We start from the raw sequence: 15,411 nt of genomic DNA on the forward strand, positions 1-15,411 counted from the left end.
CCAATAGTTACAGACATGTGTACACACACACACACACACACAGGTTTCACACATTTTCACAGTTTGAGAGAGGTGAACGAAAAGCAAAGACAAAACGGGTGACAACATCATCTTAATTGAAACATGTCAACACTTTCAAATGTAAAACAGAGCCTGTTGTTTAACAGCCTCTCTCCAACCCTCCCAGACAGGGCAGTTACTGTGGCCTCAAGAAAAGGGGTCAAAGGTGCCTGGACAGACATCTGCCACAACAATGACTCAGACTGTCCGACACAACAGAGCAGTGCAGATTTACAGGGCATATGTTTGAAAAGCCTCCACTTCTCCTTTCTGCTCTGCTTGCTTAACTTCGGGTTTCAATGGCTGATTGTGGAGCGCTGGGCAAAACAAAGAACAAAAGAACCCTAAACCAGCGGCAATGATTTTTTCATCATCACTTAAACGTCAGCCTTCGTTTGACCAACAGCCTGAATCATGCGAGTCAGCAAATATAGAAGCACAACATCAGCAGAATATGAGATAATATGCATGTGTGACTAACAGATATTTGAAATCACAGGCCATCTGCAGCTACACAATAAATAAATAATGAAATAAATTTGGCAGTGACATAATTTAATATCGCTAACTCCAACAGACTGTAATATATATATATTCAGATGCAAATATTAAATTGTTTACACAATAATATATTCTAATATGAGCATTATATATTAAATTTTTACCTTTGAATTTAAGGAAATTGAGTGATGACGGGCTGTCAAGCTCCAAAATAAAGTATATGAAATGGCCTACGTGCACTATATTCCAAGTAGCTTTGTTTGGAAATTAATGTATTTGTTCTAAATCTGTATTTCGAAAAAATAAATATTTTCATTTAATATTTAAGAAAATCTAAAAAATATTTTTATTACATATTTTATTGACTATTTTATTATACAAATGATTTGTATTATAATAATATATTTTTTATTTATTATTAATTATTACAAATATTATGTGTGTGTTTGTACATATATATATATATATATATACACACACACACACACACACACACGTATATATATATACACACACAGTATCTCACAGAAGTGAGTACATCCCTCACATTTTTGTAAATATTTTATTATATCTTTTCATGTGACAACACTGAAGAAATGACACTTTGCTACACTTTGCAAACTTCGACCAAAGAAGTTGAGTGCACGTGCTCAGCGTCATATCCAGAGGTTGTGTTTGGGAAATAGACGTATGAATGCTGCCAGCATTGCTGCAGAGGTTGAAGGGGTGGGGGGTTAGCCTAAAAAAAAAAAAAAAAAAAAAAAAAAAAAAAAAAAAAAAAAATACATATACATATATATATATATATATGTCTTTTTTTTAGTCATTTAGCAGACGCTTTTATCCAAAGCGACTTACAAATGAGGACTATAAAAGCAGTCAAAACTAACAAAAGAGCAACAGTATATGTGCAAATGACAAGTCTCGGTTAACCTAACGCAGTACACGTAGCAAGGTGTGTGTGTATATATATATAAATAAAATCTCATCTACACACACACACAAAGAAAAACAAGTAGATAGAATAGAAAAAATAGAAAGCAAGTGTTTTTTTTTCAATAAAAAAAAAAAGAAGATAAACAAAGTAGAATTAAAATAGAATAGAAAGTGCTAGAGTGTCAAATAAAGGTGGAACAGATGTGTTTTTAGTCGTTTCTTAAAGATGGGTAAGGAATCAGCTGCTCGGATTGAGTTGGGCAGGTCATTTCACCAGGAGGGAACAGTTAATGAAAAAGTCAGTGAAAGTGATTTTGTGCGTCTTTGAGATGGCACAGTAATACACCGTTCACATGCTTCTAGAGGGCAGAGCCAGTGGTGGTTTTGTAGGCAAACAGTAATGCCTTGAATTTAATGCGAGCAGCTACTGGTAGCCAGTGCAAATTGATGAACAGAGGTGTGACATGTTCTTTTTGGCTCATTAAAGATTAATCTTGCAGCAGCATTTTGGATTAATTGTAGAGGTTTGATAGAAGTGGCTGGAAGACATGCCAGGAGAGCATTGCAATATAGTCCAGTCTGGATAGAACAAGAGCTTGAACAAGGAGTTGTGTTGCATGTTCTGAAAGAAAGGGCCTGATCCTACTGATGTTATATAAAGCAAATCTGCAGGACCGAGTAGTTTTAGCAATGTGGTCTGAGAAATTCAGCTTATCATCAAATCACAACTCCAAGGTTTCTAGCGGTTTTTGAAGGAGTTATGGTTGATGAGCCTAACTGGATGGTGAAATTTTGATAAAGTGATGGGTTTGTTGAAACCACAAGCAGTTCTGTCTAAGCCAGGTTAAGTTGAAGGTGATGGTCCGTCATCCAAAAAGAAATGTCTGTTAGACATGCTGAGACGTGAGCAGTTATCGTCGGATCATCAGGATGGAATGAGAGGTTGAGTTGAGTGTCATCAGTATAGCAGTGATATGAAAAGCCATGTTTCTGAATGACAGAACCTAGTGATGCCATGTAGACAGAGAAGAGAAGTGGTCCAAGAACTGGGCCCTGAGGCACCCCAGTAGCTAGATGTTGCGACTTGGACACCTCGTAATTTTATTAATGAAGAATGTGGCAAAGTCATCAGCGGTTAGAGTTGATGAAGGAGGGGGAGGAGGAGGACAAAGGAGGGAGGAAAATGTTTTAAAGAGCATGCGAGAGTTAGGCGAATTGTTAATTTTGTTGTGATAGTATGTCCTTTTAGCAGTGGAGACATTAGCAGAGAATGAAGAGAGGTAGGGGTATGTGTTGTGTCAGGAACCATGTTGAGGTTAAGGGTGTGGAGAAAGTGATCCGAGGTGTGCAGTGGAGTAACTAGTACATGATCAGTGGAGCAGTGACGTGTGTAAATAAGGTCCAGTTGGTTACCTGATTTGTGAGTAGCAGTAGTTAACCCTCGCTTGAGATCAAAAGAGGCAAGCAGAGTGTGGAAGTCTGCAGCCTGAAGTTTATCTAGGTGGATGTTGAAGTCTCCAGGCATAACTAGTGGAGTACCATCCTCAGGAAAGTTTGAAAGCAGCACATCTAATTCTTCCACGAAGTTACCTAGTGGTCCTGGGGGTCGATAAACAACTATAAAATGGATTTTAAGAGGGTGGGTAATAGTGGCTGAATGTGATTCAAAGGAGCTGTTGATACTCAGAGATGGTAAAGGATTAAATTTCCAATCATTAGAGATAAGCAGACCAGTACCTCCACCTCTTCCAGTCAGACGGGGAGAGTGGGAAAATTAGAAATTATTGGAGAGTGCTGCAGGTGTAGCATTGTCCTCTGGTTTGATCCACATCTCTGTCAGGGCCATGAGGTTTAGTCTCAAATGACTTTTAATAGAAGTAATAAAATCTGCTTTGTTTACAGCAGACTGGCAATTGCAGGGACCAATAGAAAAAGAAAGTAGTATATTAGTAGACATAGGCAAAGTGCGCAGGTTGTTAGGATTGCACTGACTTTTAATAGAAGTAATAAAATCTGCTTTGTTTACAGCAGACTGGCAATTGCAGGGACCAATAGAAAAAGAAAGTAGTATATTAGTAGACATAGGCAAAGTGCGCAGGTTGTTAGGATTGCACTGCCTACAGTGTGAGTGGTAGTAATAGTAGGGATCTGAAAACGCATAGTAAGAATTGGTTATAAAAACAGAAGGGAAACAAGTAGTAGGAAAGAGAATGATTCAAAAGTGATACTTATGTCCCTTGCCTGTGTCCCTGCTCGGTGGAGTCCAACGATAGAGTCGATGGTCTTTACACTCTTCGGTCTTCACACGAGGTTATAAAAACAGAAGGGAAACAAGTAGTAGGAAAGAGAATGATTCAAAAGTGATACTTATGTCACTTGCCGGTTTCCCTGCTCGGTGGAGTCAAACTGTAGAGTCGATGGTCTTTACACTCTTCGGTCTTCACACGAGGAGAGCTTCACACGAGTGCTGCCGCGGTATACTAAGCTTTTTATATTCGTCTAACAAAACTCAAATTTAATTCAGCTGGACACACTTTCCTGTTTATCACAACAAATGGCCAAGCAAAGAGCACGACACTGACAAGGCACGCGATACAGTACGAGACCAAACGCGATTTCAGCACGTCATATATATATATATATATATATATATCAAATGATTATCCAGTTACCAGTATAAAGTCAAGTGTAAGATATAATAGACTTCACACTGAAAAAAGCTTCTTTGGGTGGTTGGTTTCACCCAGCGAAAGCCTGTCAGATCAGAGATGGATCCAGCAGTTAACCTGCAGCCGTTGCAAAACACACCACTGGCATAACGCACTAGAAGCTTCTAGAGACGCATTCAACTTAACACCACATCAAGGAGGAGGTGGTGTGTGCAAGTCAAGGAGAAGAAACGGAGTCAAGGAGCCATCATATCAAATCAGGGGGCTCCAGTCTCCACTGGAGGCGACAGTACAGTATGCTTCGACCTTTCAAAGGCACAGCTATGTCTTCTACATTATCGAAGAAAGCTTGTTTCCTGTCACAGATGCTAAATGAGATATATTCTAAGGTCTAGTATATAATGTCTATGGTCTCCTCGTTTATCAAGAATTGTTATCTTAATCTACTATCTCTGACAATAAAAAGTAATACAAATCCTGTTCAACAGGTTTAGAATAAGTAGTTAAGGTATTTCAAGTCACATGCTTGTGTTTGCTTGTGTCAGCAGTCTATCCACTCATGAGGTGCTTCTCAAAGCTAACAGCTCATGCTAACTAAGTAAACAAATACGTGTAGGTAACTGACTAGTGTCTGTGGTGTAAGACGTCATCTGGATTAACTGGATTTAAAGGGACAAACTGGTTGTGTCGGACACTGGGCCATTAAGAGGACTTAAAGCATGTTTATGGTGAAGTGCACTCAAGAAGGGAGCAGAATGCTAGGGAAAAGAAACTTTCCATTCAACAGGGAGAAAGTGTGGGAACTGCTGGATGCTGTACATGAGCAAACAAGGAAAGTTAAACAGGTTGTTGAATTTACAAGGTGTACAAACCAGACTCATTAGCCAAATATACCAGGCAAATGATGTGGCTTCAGTTGAAGGTGCTCGTATTCACACTTGTTTCCTTGTGAACAAGCGTCCTGGTCACTTTCGTTCAACAATGCACTTTTGTTTAAAGAAATAATTCCCCCATTATTAATTATTTACTTGCCTTCAAGTTGGTCCAAACCTGTGTGACTTTTTTTACAAACAAAATGTGAATTTGAGGAATATCTCAGCACTCCTTTGAATATATTGACATTGAGTGACAATGGGCTGTCAAGCTCTAAAATAAAGTATATGAAATGGCCCACGTGACTTGTGCACTACATTCCAAGTAGCTTTGTGTGAAAAAATACCAAAATTTTAAGTTAGTTCAACAAAAAATGAAAATGTATTTGTTTGCTCCAAATCTGTGTGACTTTTTCATCTGTGGAAGTCAAAAGAATGTATTTTTAAGAATGTTGGACACCACACCATTGACTTTTATTGTATGAAGAAAAAAAAAGCATTTTCAAAAGAAAACCTTTACTGCAACACTAGAACCTCAATAGTAAACACCCACATCTTTCAGATGACTTTTCCATTGAATCATAGTGGCAATGAAAGCTCGCTTCTGTTTTCCTGCAACATTGCACAAAACAACAAAAATTAATTATCTAACACCAAGACAACTAAACAACAGCCAAACCAAAAAAACAAAGCCTTGGGGATGTCAATGAGTTGAGTTTTATCATGAGAGTTTTTATGTATCCCTGACTAACATAAACACACCGTCTCAGGAAGTGTCCTGGGTATGATCTAGGAACAAAATAATCGAGATGTTTTCTTAATGAAAACTCTCGTTTGCCTGGTCTCTATGGAACAAACTAACCAATACTGGCCTGAATGCTGGGATAAACTGACAGAAGACAATGGCACGGCAGTGAGCCAAAACAAACACAGAATCTGCAGGCTGGCCCTGACGTTTGATGAGCCAGACTTCCTCGGTCACTTTGCAGCTTCATCGCTGATATCAGAGCGAGTGGAGTGCAACTGACAAATAGGTTAATTAAATCATACCCACAGGAATGTATGAGAGAAATGAGAAAATAAGAGTCTGAAGACAGACCTCAGGCGCCCCGGGAGTTCAGGATTCTTCAGGATCAGGGTGGTGATAAGACAAAACCCACCTGCACTGCAAAATCTGATCCCAAAACCCCAATGTGATGTTGATGAAAGGCAGAGCATCTAAATCACAAGGAACCAACATAAATACCAGCAAGTTTGGGAGCGAGTCTAGCTTTTCCAAACAACAGACCATAGGAAACACAGTCTACTGGAAAAGACGTGTCTGGTATCAAACCATTCTATTTTCAGCATTGTTTCTGGCTGGCTAAGATAGACATCATTGAGGATCCTGATAAGGGTGATGACTGAATCTTTCAGGCATCAGAAAGTCATTTTGATGATTAAACCCCCAAAACCAAGTAGGGAATTTTAAAAATAGCCTAATGCCTGGCTGAGTGAGGGGAGTAAGACATATAAGGCAAACAAAACATGATACTTGAAAGCAAAAATTAACACGGCAGTAGATGAGGCAAGACATTTCAATGTGTTTAAATCACCGTGGGTTTCTACAGCTGCACACCACACTAAGCTGCCCTACATCTGCTGCTTCTCGCATAATTAAGGTGACCCTGGTCTAGAGAGCAAAAATTAAGGGACCAAACTCCATCTATTCACCACAGGCCTTCTGTATCACAGAACCCGACTTACATTTGCAGACTCCGCCTTTTTGATGAACTCCACAGACATATTAGGCCTCATTTATAAAATGTTGCGCAGAAACCATTCTAAAATTGATCTTACGATAATCTCTCAAATGTGTGTACGGGTGATTCATAAAATAAACGTACGTACAGAAGATTGCTATTCTGTGTCAGCCGCACCACACGGATGTGTTGTTTTCGTACAAATCAAAGCGTAAACAACGTAGAAAATGTGCGTGGCACAGCTGACACAGAATAGCATGCTTGCGTTCAGTGGATACTCTCCAAAATGGCACCAGGGTGACACGGAGGAGATTAATTGTTGAATAAAGTCGTTATTTTTGTTTTCTTTGCGTACAAAAAGTATTCTCGTAGCTTCGTAAAATTACGATTGAACCCCTGATGTCACATGGATTATTTTACCAATCTCCTTGCTACGTTTCTGGATCCTGGTAATTACATTGCTGTCTATGGGAGGGTCAGAGAGCTCTCAGAATGCTTCAAAAATATTTTAAGTTGTGTTCCGAAGACGAACGGAGGTCTTACGGGTTTAGAACAACATGAGGGTGAATAATTAATGACAGAATTTTCATTTTTGGGTGAACTAACCCTGTAATCATACGCACTCTCTTAGATCAAATCTGAGCGTACACACGCTTTATAAATGAGGTCCATTGTGTATTAGCCCACATACACAAATAAAGGGCCCTTTGATTTCTAAAATGTGGAAAATTAAGATGGAATTGCAAATTCCAGTCATTAAAATTTGCCAAAATTTTGATGAATAAATCAAAAGCAGGGCTGTACACTTAATACAATTTTAATATGGACCACAGACTACGAACATTAAACCACAACAACCCTGCATGTTCTGCGTGTCACTATATTTTATCTGATAAAACTATAATCAGATACACTCAATGGTCTTCACTTACAACCCAGCAAAATAAAAGTTGTTTAACTTGTAGAAATTATAATAACAATATATTAATATTGTATAGTATAATGTACTGCTCAAAGTAATAACAATTGTGTTTAAGGAATACAATGGTGTCTCCTTTTTTTCAAAATTAAAATAACTTGTTAATTTAATTTGATATTTCAGAAGATTAGTAATTAAGCTGTTAATGTTTTATGCATTCATTTGATCACCATTGTTTTTGATTATATTGTAATTTTAGACAGAAGTATTTGTATTAAAACAAAGAATTCAGAATTTCTGAAAAAAATTAAACATTTCATAGCATACTAGTAATGTTAAAAAATGTCAAATATTAAATTGTTAAAGTTCTATGAATTTAATTGATGACATCCTTTTTGATTGTTAAAATGTATTAAACCATTAAAAAGAAATCCAGAAAACTTAAAAAAAGAAAACACAGAATTTGGGGGAAATTAATATGGATTTCATAGGTCCTCTCAAATATACAATAAAAGCTCATAGGGGGGTATTTTCAAACCCGCACCCAACTAGCATCCTGGCTACGCTCATATGTCAAGCAGAGAAACAATGTATGCCTGGCCAAGTGCAGCAAAAAGGCCGAAAACAGACCCCATAAAAGGTCCCCATAGGGGTGCAAAATCTTCAAAGGGACAAATGTTAAAGAGCAACACCTGGCATGCTGGGCTTTGTGGTGACTTGTTGCCTTGGTGACGGACCCTCCTGTCTGATACTCGAATAACTAGCAACTGACGCAGGATGCTCATTTTAAATTATGAGAATGAGATTACGCCAAAATTTCCCCATAGATCACCGTACGAGACGTTCAACATAAACAAGACTGCAGTCGAGAGCGCAGAACAAATTCTAGCATGCTTGAATGGCTGCTAGGTTTCAAGAGCTTCAGAGAATTCTTCAGTTGTGTAAAAGGAAGTCATGAAAGACGAATCCCCAAGATTTGATCTGAAATGTGGCAACACTATTTGTCGTCTGAGGTCAAAACAACACGGTCTGAAATTAACTTTGGGAAAACCAATTTAAACTGTGTCAAATCTATCAATTCCTCCCCGCCCTTCATGCTTCCTTCAATTTTGAATTGAATTTCACTTGTCTTGCGGTTAAAATGCGGCGTATGAGAAAATATACCTGTCAAATACCTTTTCTCTCCAAAACAAGAGCAAAAGTTCCTCCTACTTCACTGGTGTTTAGTTAAGTACCCCTGGGCCTATTAATCCTGCGCTCGCTAGCTCACACACACACACACACACACACACTGGTCAGCCGGTGAATCAATTTGCGGCGTTTAATTACGATTGGGTGATTTTCTCAGCTGATGCCCCCAGACCAGAGAAGACATTTCTCATTGTGGTTGCCGGTGTTCAGACACAGCTGAGATGATTTTCTGTGGAAAAGTCTCAAGCCCCCAAAACCCAGACGGCACATGGAAATCCCTAATCACTTCACCACAGCTGCTATTATGGACAGCCAATCACGTAGAAATTAATATTAAGCATGCTAATCACTTCTAAGAAAGTGTGTATGACCCCTATCACACCTATTTTTAGGGATCATTTTGGATTATGCATCAATCCAAAGTCTCTCTGAAGAAGGGATAACGGTCTATGAAGACATAAACGACACTCACATGAGGTATAAAATTAAAAGCCTTTGTTGGAATTAGGATATTACGTTAAAAACCACAATCAAGGGGCCATCATCAGGATGTGCTTATGAGCCAATGATAAGTTTAGGTAAATTCTTTGGCACTCAAGTTCAAAAGTGTGGCGCCACACCTGGCAAAGACTCCTTAACATTAGGGTGGTAGTAAAGCAGGTGATCTGCTGCATGAAAGCCAATGAGTGATCTAAAGATGACAAGGCCAAGAACGTAAATACACAGTTGTGAACTGAATTCCCACATTGTGCCCCAGTCAATGCGGATGCAGAAGGAATAGTGCTGTTCCATTCGCGGTATTTATTTTGCATGCATACGCAATAGGTGGCAAACGCAGACCGGTGCAATAATCTAAATTGAATTTCCTTTACGCAAGGCTGCATGTTGCATGCTACCTCCTCCACCCTTGAGTATAATCTCACTGGGTGTCTATCTATTAATCTGACCCTGAGTTTACTTTTAGGACAAACCGTTTTATGGCAAGACACTACAGGCAAAATCATTGTTTTTATGTACTGGTCAGTTTGGAGATTTTGGCAACTTTGCTTTCATACCATTTCAAAATAGTGGAAAGAAAACATCCAAAATACAAATTTAAGTGTTAATTGTATTATACTTTATCTATTTGCACCTGAAGTGTTCACTTTAGTAGCACTTACAAACACCAAACTTTACAGTTTTATTCCTACCTGTTTATTTCTCCTTTTTTGTTTAGTTTAAGTAGTAAAATGATTTTAAAAAAAAAACTCAAATAAAACTCAAAACTGCATATACTTAAATAATTAAAATGATAAATACACACACCAAATTGAAAAAAAAATATAAAAATAAAATCTAATGTGAAATGTTAAAAACAGTATTAGCATATGACTAATGCGGAAATAAAATAGAAATTACATTTGTACACATTTTTAATAGTTTCACACCTGATTTATATAACATTTTGTTTTTCCTAAAAATAACGTGACATTTTCTGACCGTTGTCAGTGTTGTCTGATTTATGAAGTGTTAAAAAGAGAAAAAAAATCCCTTCTGTAAAAATCTTTAAAAAAAACAAGAAACAGGAAATTTGAATCTGGCTTTATCCAGTGTTCAGATTTCTGTTCTGGAATTTAGTGCATAAGGAAGATAATTGATCATTTGCATATTTAAAGAAAATATTTCAGAACATTTTTAATACATGTAATAAATTTCATTTTTTTAAAGAGGGGAAATATGGTGAAATCTATTAGTTAAAAAGTTAGTTTTAAAAGTTACTACTGTAATATTGTCACGAATTCGGTTCATGGACTTCCGTTTATTCACCACCAGATGTCACACTTTCCATTACATTGACTCTCGCACTACACAAACTGTTGCATAGCACCCCGGACTACATATCCCATCATTCTTTGCACGATTTTCACACTGCACTGATTGCACTCATTGCACACAGCTGTTTCTAATTACCTCATTCACTATATAACACCCACTCTAACCACATTTCTCTGCTGAGTATTGTTTAGCTTGAGTATAATCTCACTGGGTGTCTATCTATTAATCTGACCCTGAGTTTACTTTTAGGACAAACCGTTTTATGGCAAGACACTACAGGCAAAATCATTGTTTTTATGTACTGGTCAGTTTGGAGATTTTGGCAACTTTGCTTTCATACCATTTCAAAATAGTGGAAAGAAAACATCCAAAATACAAATTTAAGTGTTAATTGTATTATACTTTATCTATTTGCACCTGAAGTGTTCACTTTAGTAGCACTTACAAACACCAAACTTTACAGTTTTATTCCTACCTGTTTATTTCTCCTTTTTTGTTTAGTTTAAGTAGTAAAATGATTTTTAAAAAAAACTCAAATAAAACTCAAAACTGCATATACTTAAAAAATAATTAAAATGATAAATACACACACCAAATTGAAAAAAATATATAAAAATAAAATCTAATGTGAAATGTTAAAAACAGTATTAGCATATGACTAATGCGGAAATAAAATAGAAATTACATTTGTACACATTTTTAATAGTTTCACACCTGATTTATATAACATTGTTTTTCCTAAAAATAACGTGACATTTTCTGACCGTTGTCAGTGTTGTCTGATTTATGAAGTGTTAAAAAGAGAAAAAAAAATCCCTTCTGTAAAAATCTTTAAAAAAAACAAGAAACAGGAAATTTGAATCTGGCTTTATCCAGTGTTCAGATTTCTGTTCTGGAATTTAGTGCATAAGGAAGATAATTGATCATTTGCATATTTAAAGAAAATATTTCAGAACATTTTTAATACATGTAATAAATTTCATTTTTTTAAAGAGGGGAAATATGGTGAAATCTATTAGTTAAAAAGTTAGTTTTAAAAGTTACTACTGTAATATTGTCACGAATTCGGTTCATGGACTTCCGTTTATTCACCCCCAGATGTCACACTTTCCATTACATTGACTCTCGCACTACACAAACTGTTGCATAGCACCCCGGACTACATATCCCATCATTCTTTGCACGATTTTCACACTGCACTGATTGCACACAGCTGTTTCTAATCACCTCACTCACTATATAACACCCACTCTAACCACATTTCTCTGCTGAGTATTGTTTAGTGTTTTTCACTCCCCTAGTGTTAGCTACCTTACCTAGCCATTCCGTGGTTTCTGTTTTAGTCTCGTGTTTTGTCCTGCGTTTAGCTCTCCCCAAGTGTTAACTGCATTACCGAGTCTAGTGTCTTGTTTTCTCTGTCTAGCCTTGTCTGATTCCCCGTGTTCTGATCACTGCCTGTTTACCTGGATTATCTCTTGAGTCTCGCCCTGTTGGATACTGTTTGCACCTGCCTGGATCTTTGCCTTGTACCTTGACTATCCCTCTTGCCTTGCCATCTATATACCTGTTTGCCATTGTTCGACCCTGCCTGTTACGACCACGTCTCTGTCTTCTGTTCAAATAAAAGCTTGCAGATGGATCCACATGTCTCACGTCTCGTCAGCCCCGTAACAAATATGTACACTTTATGTACTATTTAGGGTTTACATTGTAAAAAAATATTTTTTGAAATTGTAAATAAAGCCTGCGAGTATGTTTATAGGAAAATATTTCAGTCTTTCTACTTCAAAATGTCACATTTCATTAAATGTTCTTCTTGCACTTGTTTCTAATTCATTTTGTGCAATTTCTGAGTGAAAATTGTCTCTACAACAATTTTTTTTTTCAGTGTAGCTTTTGTACCTTAGGGTACCGCCCCAGTGACAGTTTTATGCCATTTTTCACCTGTGGTGTCTAAACCAAAAAGGGGAATTGGTTCCACTTTTTGGTGCCAAAACAAAAGCTGGCTCAGTCTCATGGGATTATTCAAGTCAAGAGCTTTTGGATTACAAATGTAATCAGGCTGCTTTGAATTTAGATTTAGTAAATGTGATTTGGGACTTAAGTTTTTCCATCCATGCCAAAACATTCACTAACTATCCATAATGCAAGACAACAAACAGCCTTCATCTTCTAGTGCATCCTTACATCTGCCTTGTTCTCCAGGATTCCTCTGGCTCTCCTGGCAATTAGTGAAGGTGGCGTGATGAGGGGGGCATGGGACACGAAACACAGGGGGAAAAGAAGGGGAGGATGGGGAAGCTGAGAAATGTCAGAAATGTCGCAGTTCTTTGTGGGTGCCAGAGATAGGAGGCTTACCGGCTGTTCCAGGCAGCGTTGCTCCCGATGGCCTTGCAGCAATGTGCTGCGATTGCACTGTGCCATTGACTCCTCCTTAATCGCTTTTTCTGGATCTTCCACGTCTGTTTACAGCGGCCGGCGTGACTCCCGACAGTGAGCACGAGAAATCAATAAAATGTGGGAGATGGCTATTACTGAGTGTTATTGCATCCTAGCAGCTAGCAATTCTTTGTTGCCTTTAAGAGAGAGATGTGCACTGTAATCTTTTTTTAATCATATTGTCAGATATTGGGGAGTGATTGACAATATAATCTGAACATAGAAGCAAACATACAGTTCTCATAAGTTCAACTACCCCTTGCAGAATCTGTGTTAAGTAATTAAGTGTTAACAATTAAAAATAAATAAGATGATTGGTGTAAATTCAGTACTCAATACTAAATAAAAAAATGCTATATTTATGATGCCTATCTTTTATTAGAAGTAACATTTTGCAGATTCTGCAAGGGTATGTAAACTTATGACCATAACTGTATGCATATACAAATGCATACAGTATACAGCACATATTGAAGCAGACTATATTCTACAAATATACATACAGAAAATAAAGTGTGTGTGAGAGAGAGAGAGAGAGAGTTTATATACCAAAATATAAATACTAAACTTATGCAAATGCATATGCAATATATTATATGAAAGTATGTCTCATACTCAGAATTTGTGCTCTGCATTTAACCCATTCAAGTGCACAAACACAGAAGTGAACACACACCCAGTGCAGTGGGCAGCCATATTGCTGTGACACCCGGGGAGCAGTTGGGGGTTCAGTGCCTTGCTCCAGGGTCTCACCTCAGTCGCGGTATTGACGGAGGAAGAGAGCGCTGGTCATCTTGCCTGCAACGAGACTTGAACCTGCAACCTTTGGGTCACAAGTCTAACTCGCTAACCATTAGGCCACGACTTATATATATAGTATAGTATATTATAGTATATGGAAAGAGAGTGTACTACAGTATAGTATAGCAGGGTTCCTCAAATCTTGCCCTGGAGGTCCAATGCGCTGCAGAGTTTAGCTCCAACCCTGATCAAACTCACCTACCTGTGATTTTCTAATGATCCTGAAGACATTGATTAGCATGCTCAGGTGTGTTTGATTAGGGTTAGAGCTAAACTCTGCAGCAAAGTGGATCTCGTGGGCCAGATTTGAGGATCCCTGTAGTATAGTATCATATCGTATAGTATAGTATATGTAGAGAGAGTTTAGTATAGTATATGTAGAGAGAGTTTAGTATAGTATATAGCATAGTATATAAAATATAGTGTTGTAGAGAGAGTTTAGTATAGTATATGTAGAGAGAGTTTAGTATAGTATATGTAGAGAGAGTTTAGTATAGTATATCCAATGCGCTGCAGAGTTTAGCTCCAACCCTGATCAAACTCACCTACCTGTGATTTTCTAATGATCCTGAAGACATTGATTAGCATGCTCAGGTGTGTTTGATTAGGGTTAGAGCTAAACTCTGCAGCAAAGTGGATCTCGTGGGCCAGATTTGAGGATCCCTGTAGTATAGTATCATATCGTATAGTATAGTATATGTAGAGAGAGTTTAGTATAGTATATAGCATAGTATATAAAATATAGTGTTGTCTAGTCTAGTATAGTATAGCATAGAGAGAGTATATAGTATAGTATAGTATAGTGGTTCTCAACTCCAGTTATTGGGACCCACAACTCTGCACATTTTGTATGTCTCCCTTATTTAATGCACCTGATTCAGATTATCAGCTCGTTAGGAGAGAGATCCATGAACTGAACTGATTGTGTCAGATTCAGAAACATACAAAATGTGCAGAGCAGTGGGTCCCGAGGACTGGAGTTGAGAACCACTGGTATAGTATATGGACAGAGAGTAGTATAGTATAATACAGGGGTGGCGAACTCCGGTCCTGGAGAGCCGCAGCCCTGCAGAGTTCAGCTCCAACCCTAATTAAAACTCACCTGCCTGTAGCTTCCTAGTAACCCTTCAGACCTTGATTAGCTTGTTCAGGTGTGTTTGATTAGAGTTGAAGCAAAACTCTGCAGGACCGACATTCGCCACCCCTGGTCTAGTATCATATTGTATCATGTAGTAGATGTTCATAATTGTGCACATGCACTGAAAAAAATAGTGTTGAAACAAATTTCATTCAGAAATTACTAGTAAATTTCACAATTAATAACAAAGAAATGGCAAAACATGATATTTTGAACTAGAAAGACGGAAATTGTATTTCCTTATAAAATGTTTTCCAATCAATTTTGTTTAACTGACAACTTTGATTTTTTTTTTTACATATATATGCAAGTCAATTTTTTATATATA

The sequence above is a fragment of the Sinocyclocheilus grahami genome, unplaced genomic scaffold (genome assembly GCF_001515645.1).
Source record: "Sinocyclocheilus grahami isolate Dianchi unplaced genomic scaffold, SAMN03320097.WGS_v1.1 scaffold66.1, whole genome shotgun sequence".
Classification (NCBI taxonomy): domain Eukaryota; kingdom Metazoa; phylum Chordata; class Actinopteri; order Cypriniformes; family Cyprinidae; genus Sinocyclocheilus; species Sinocyclocheilus grahami.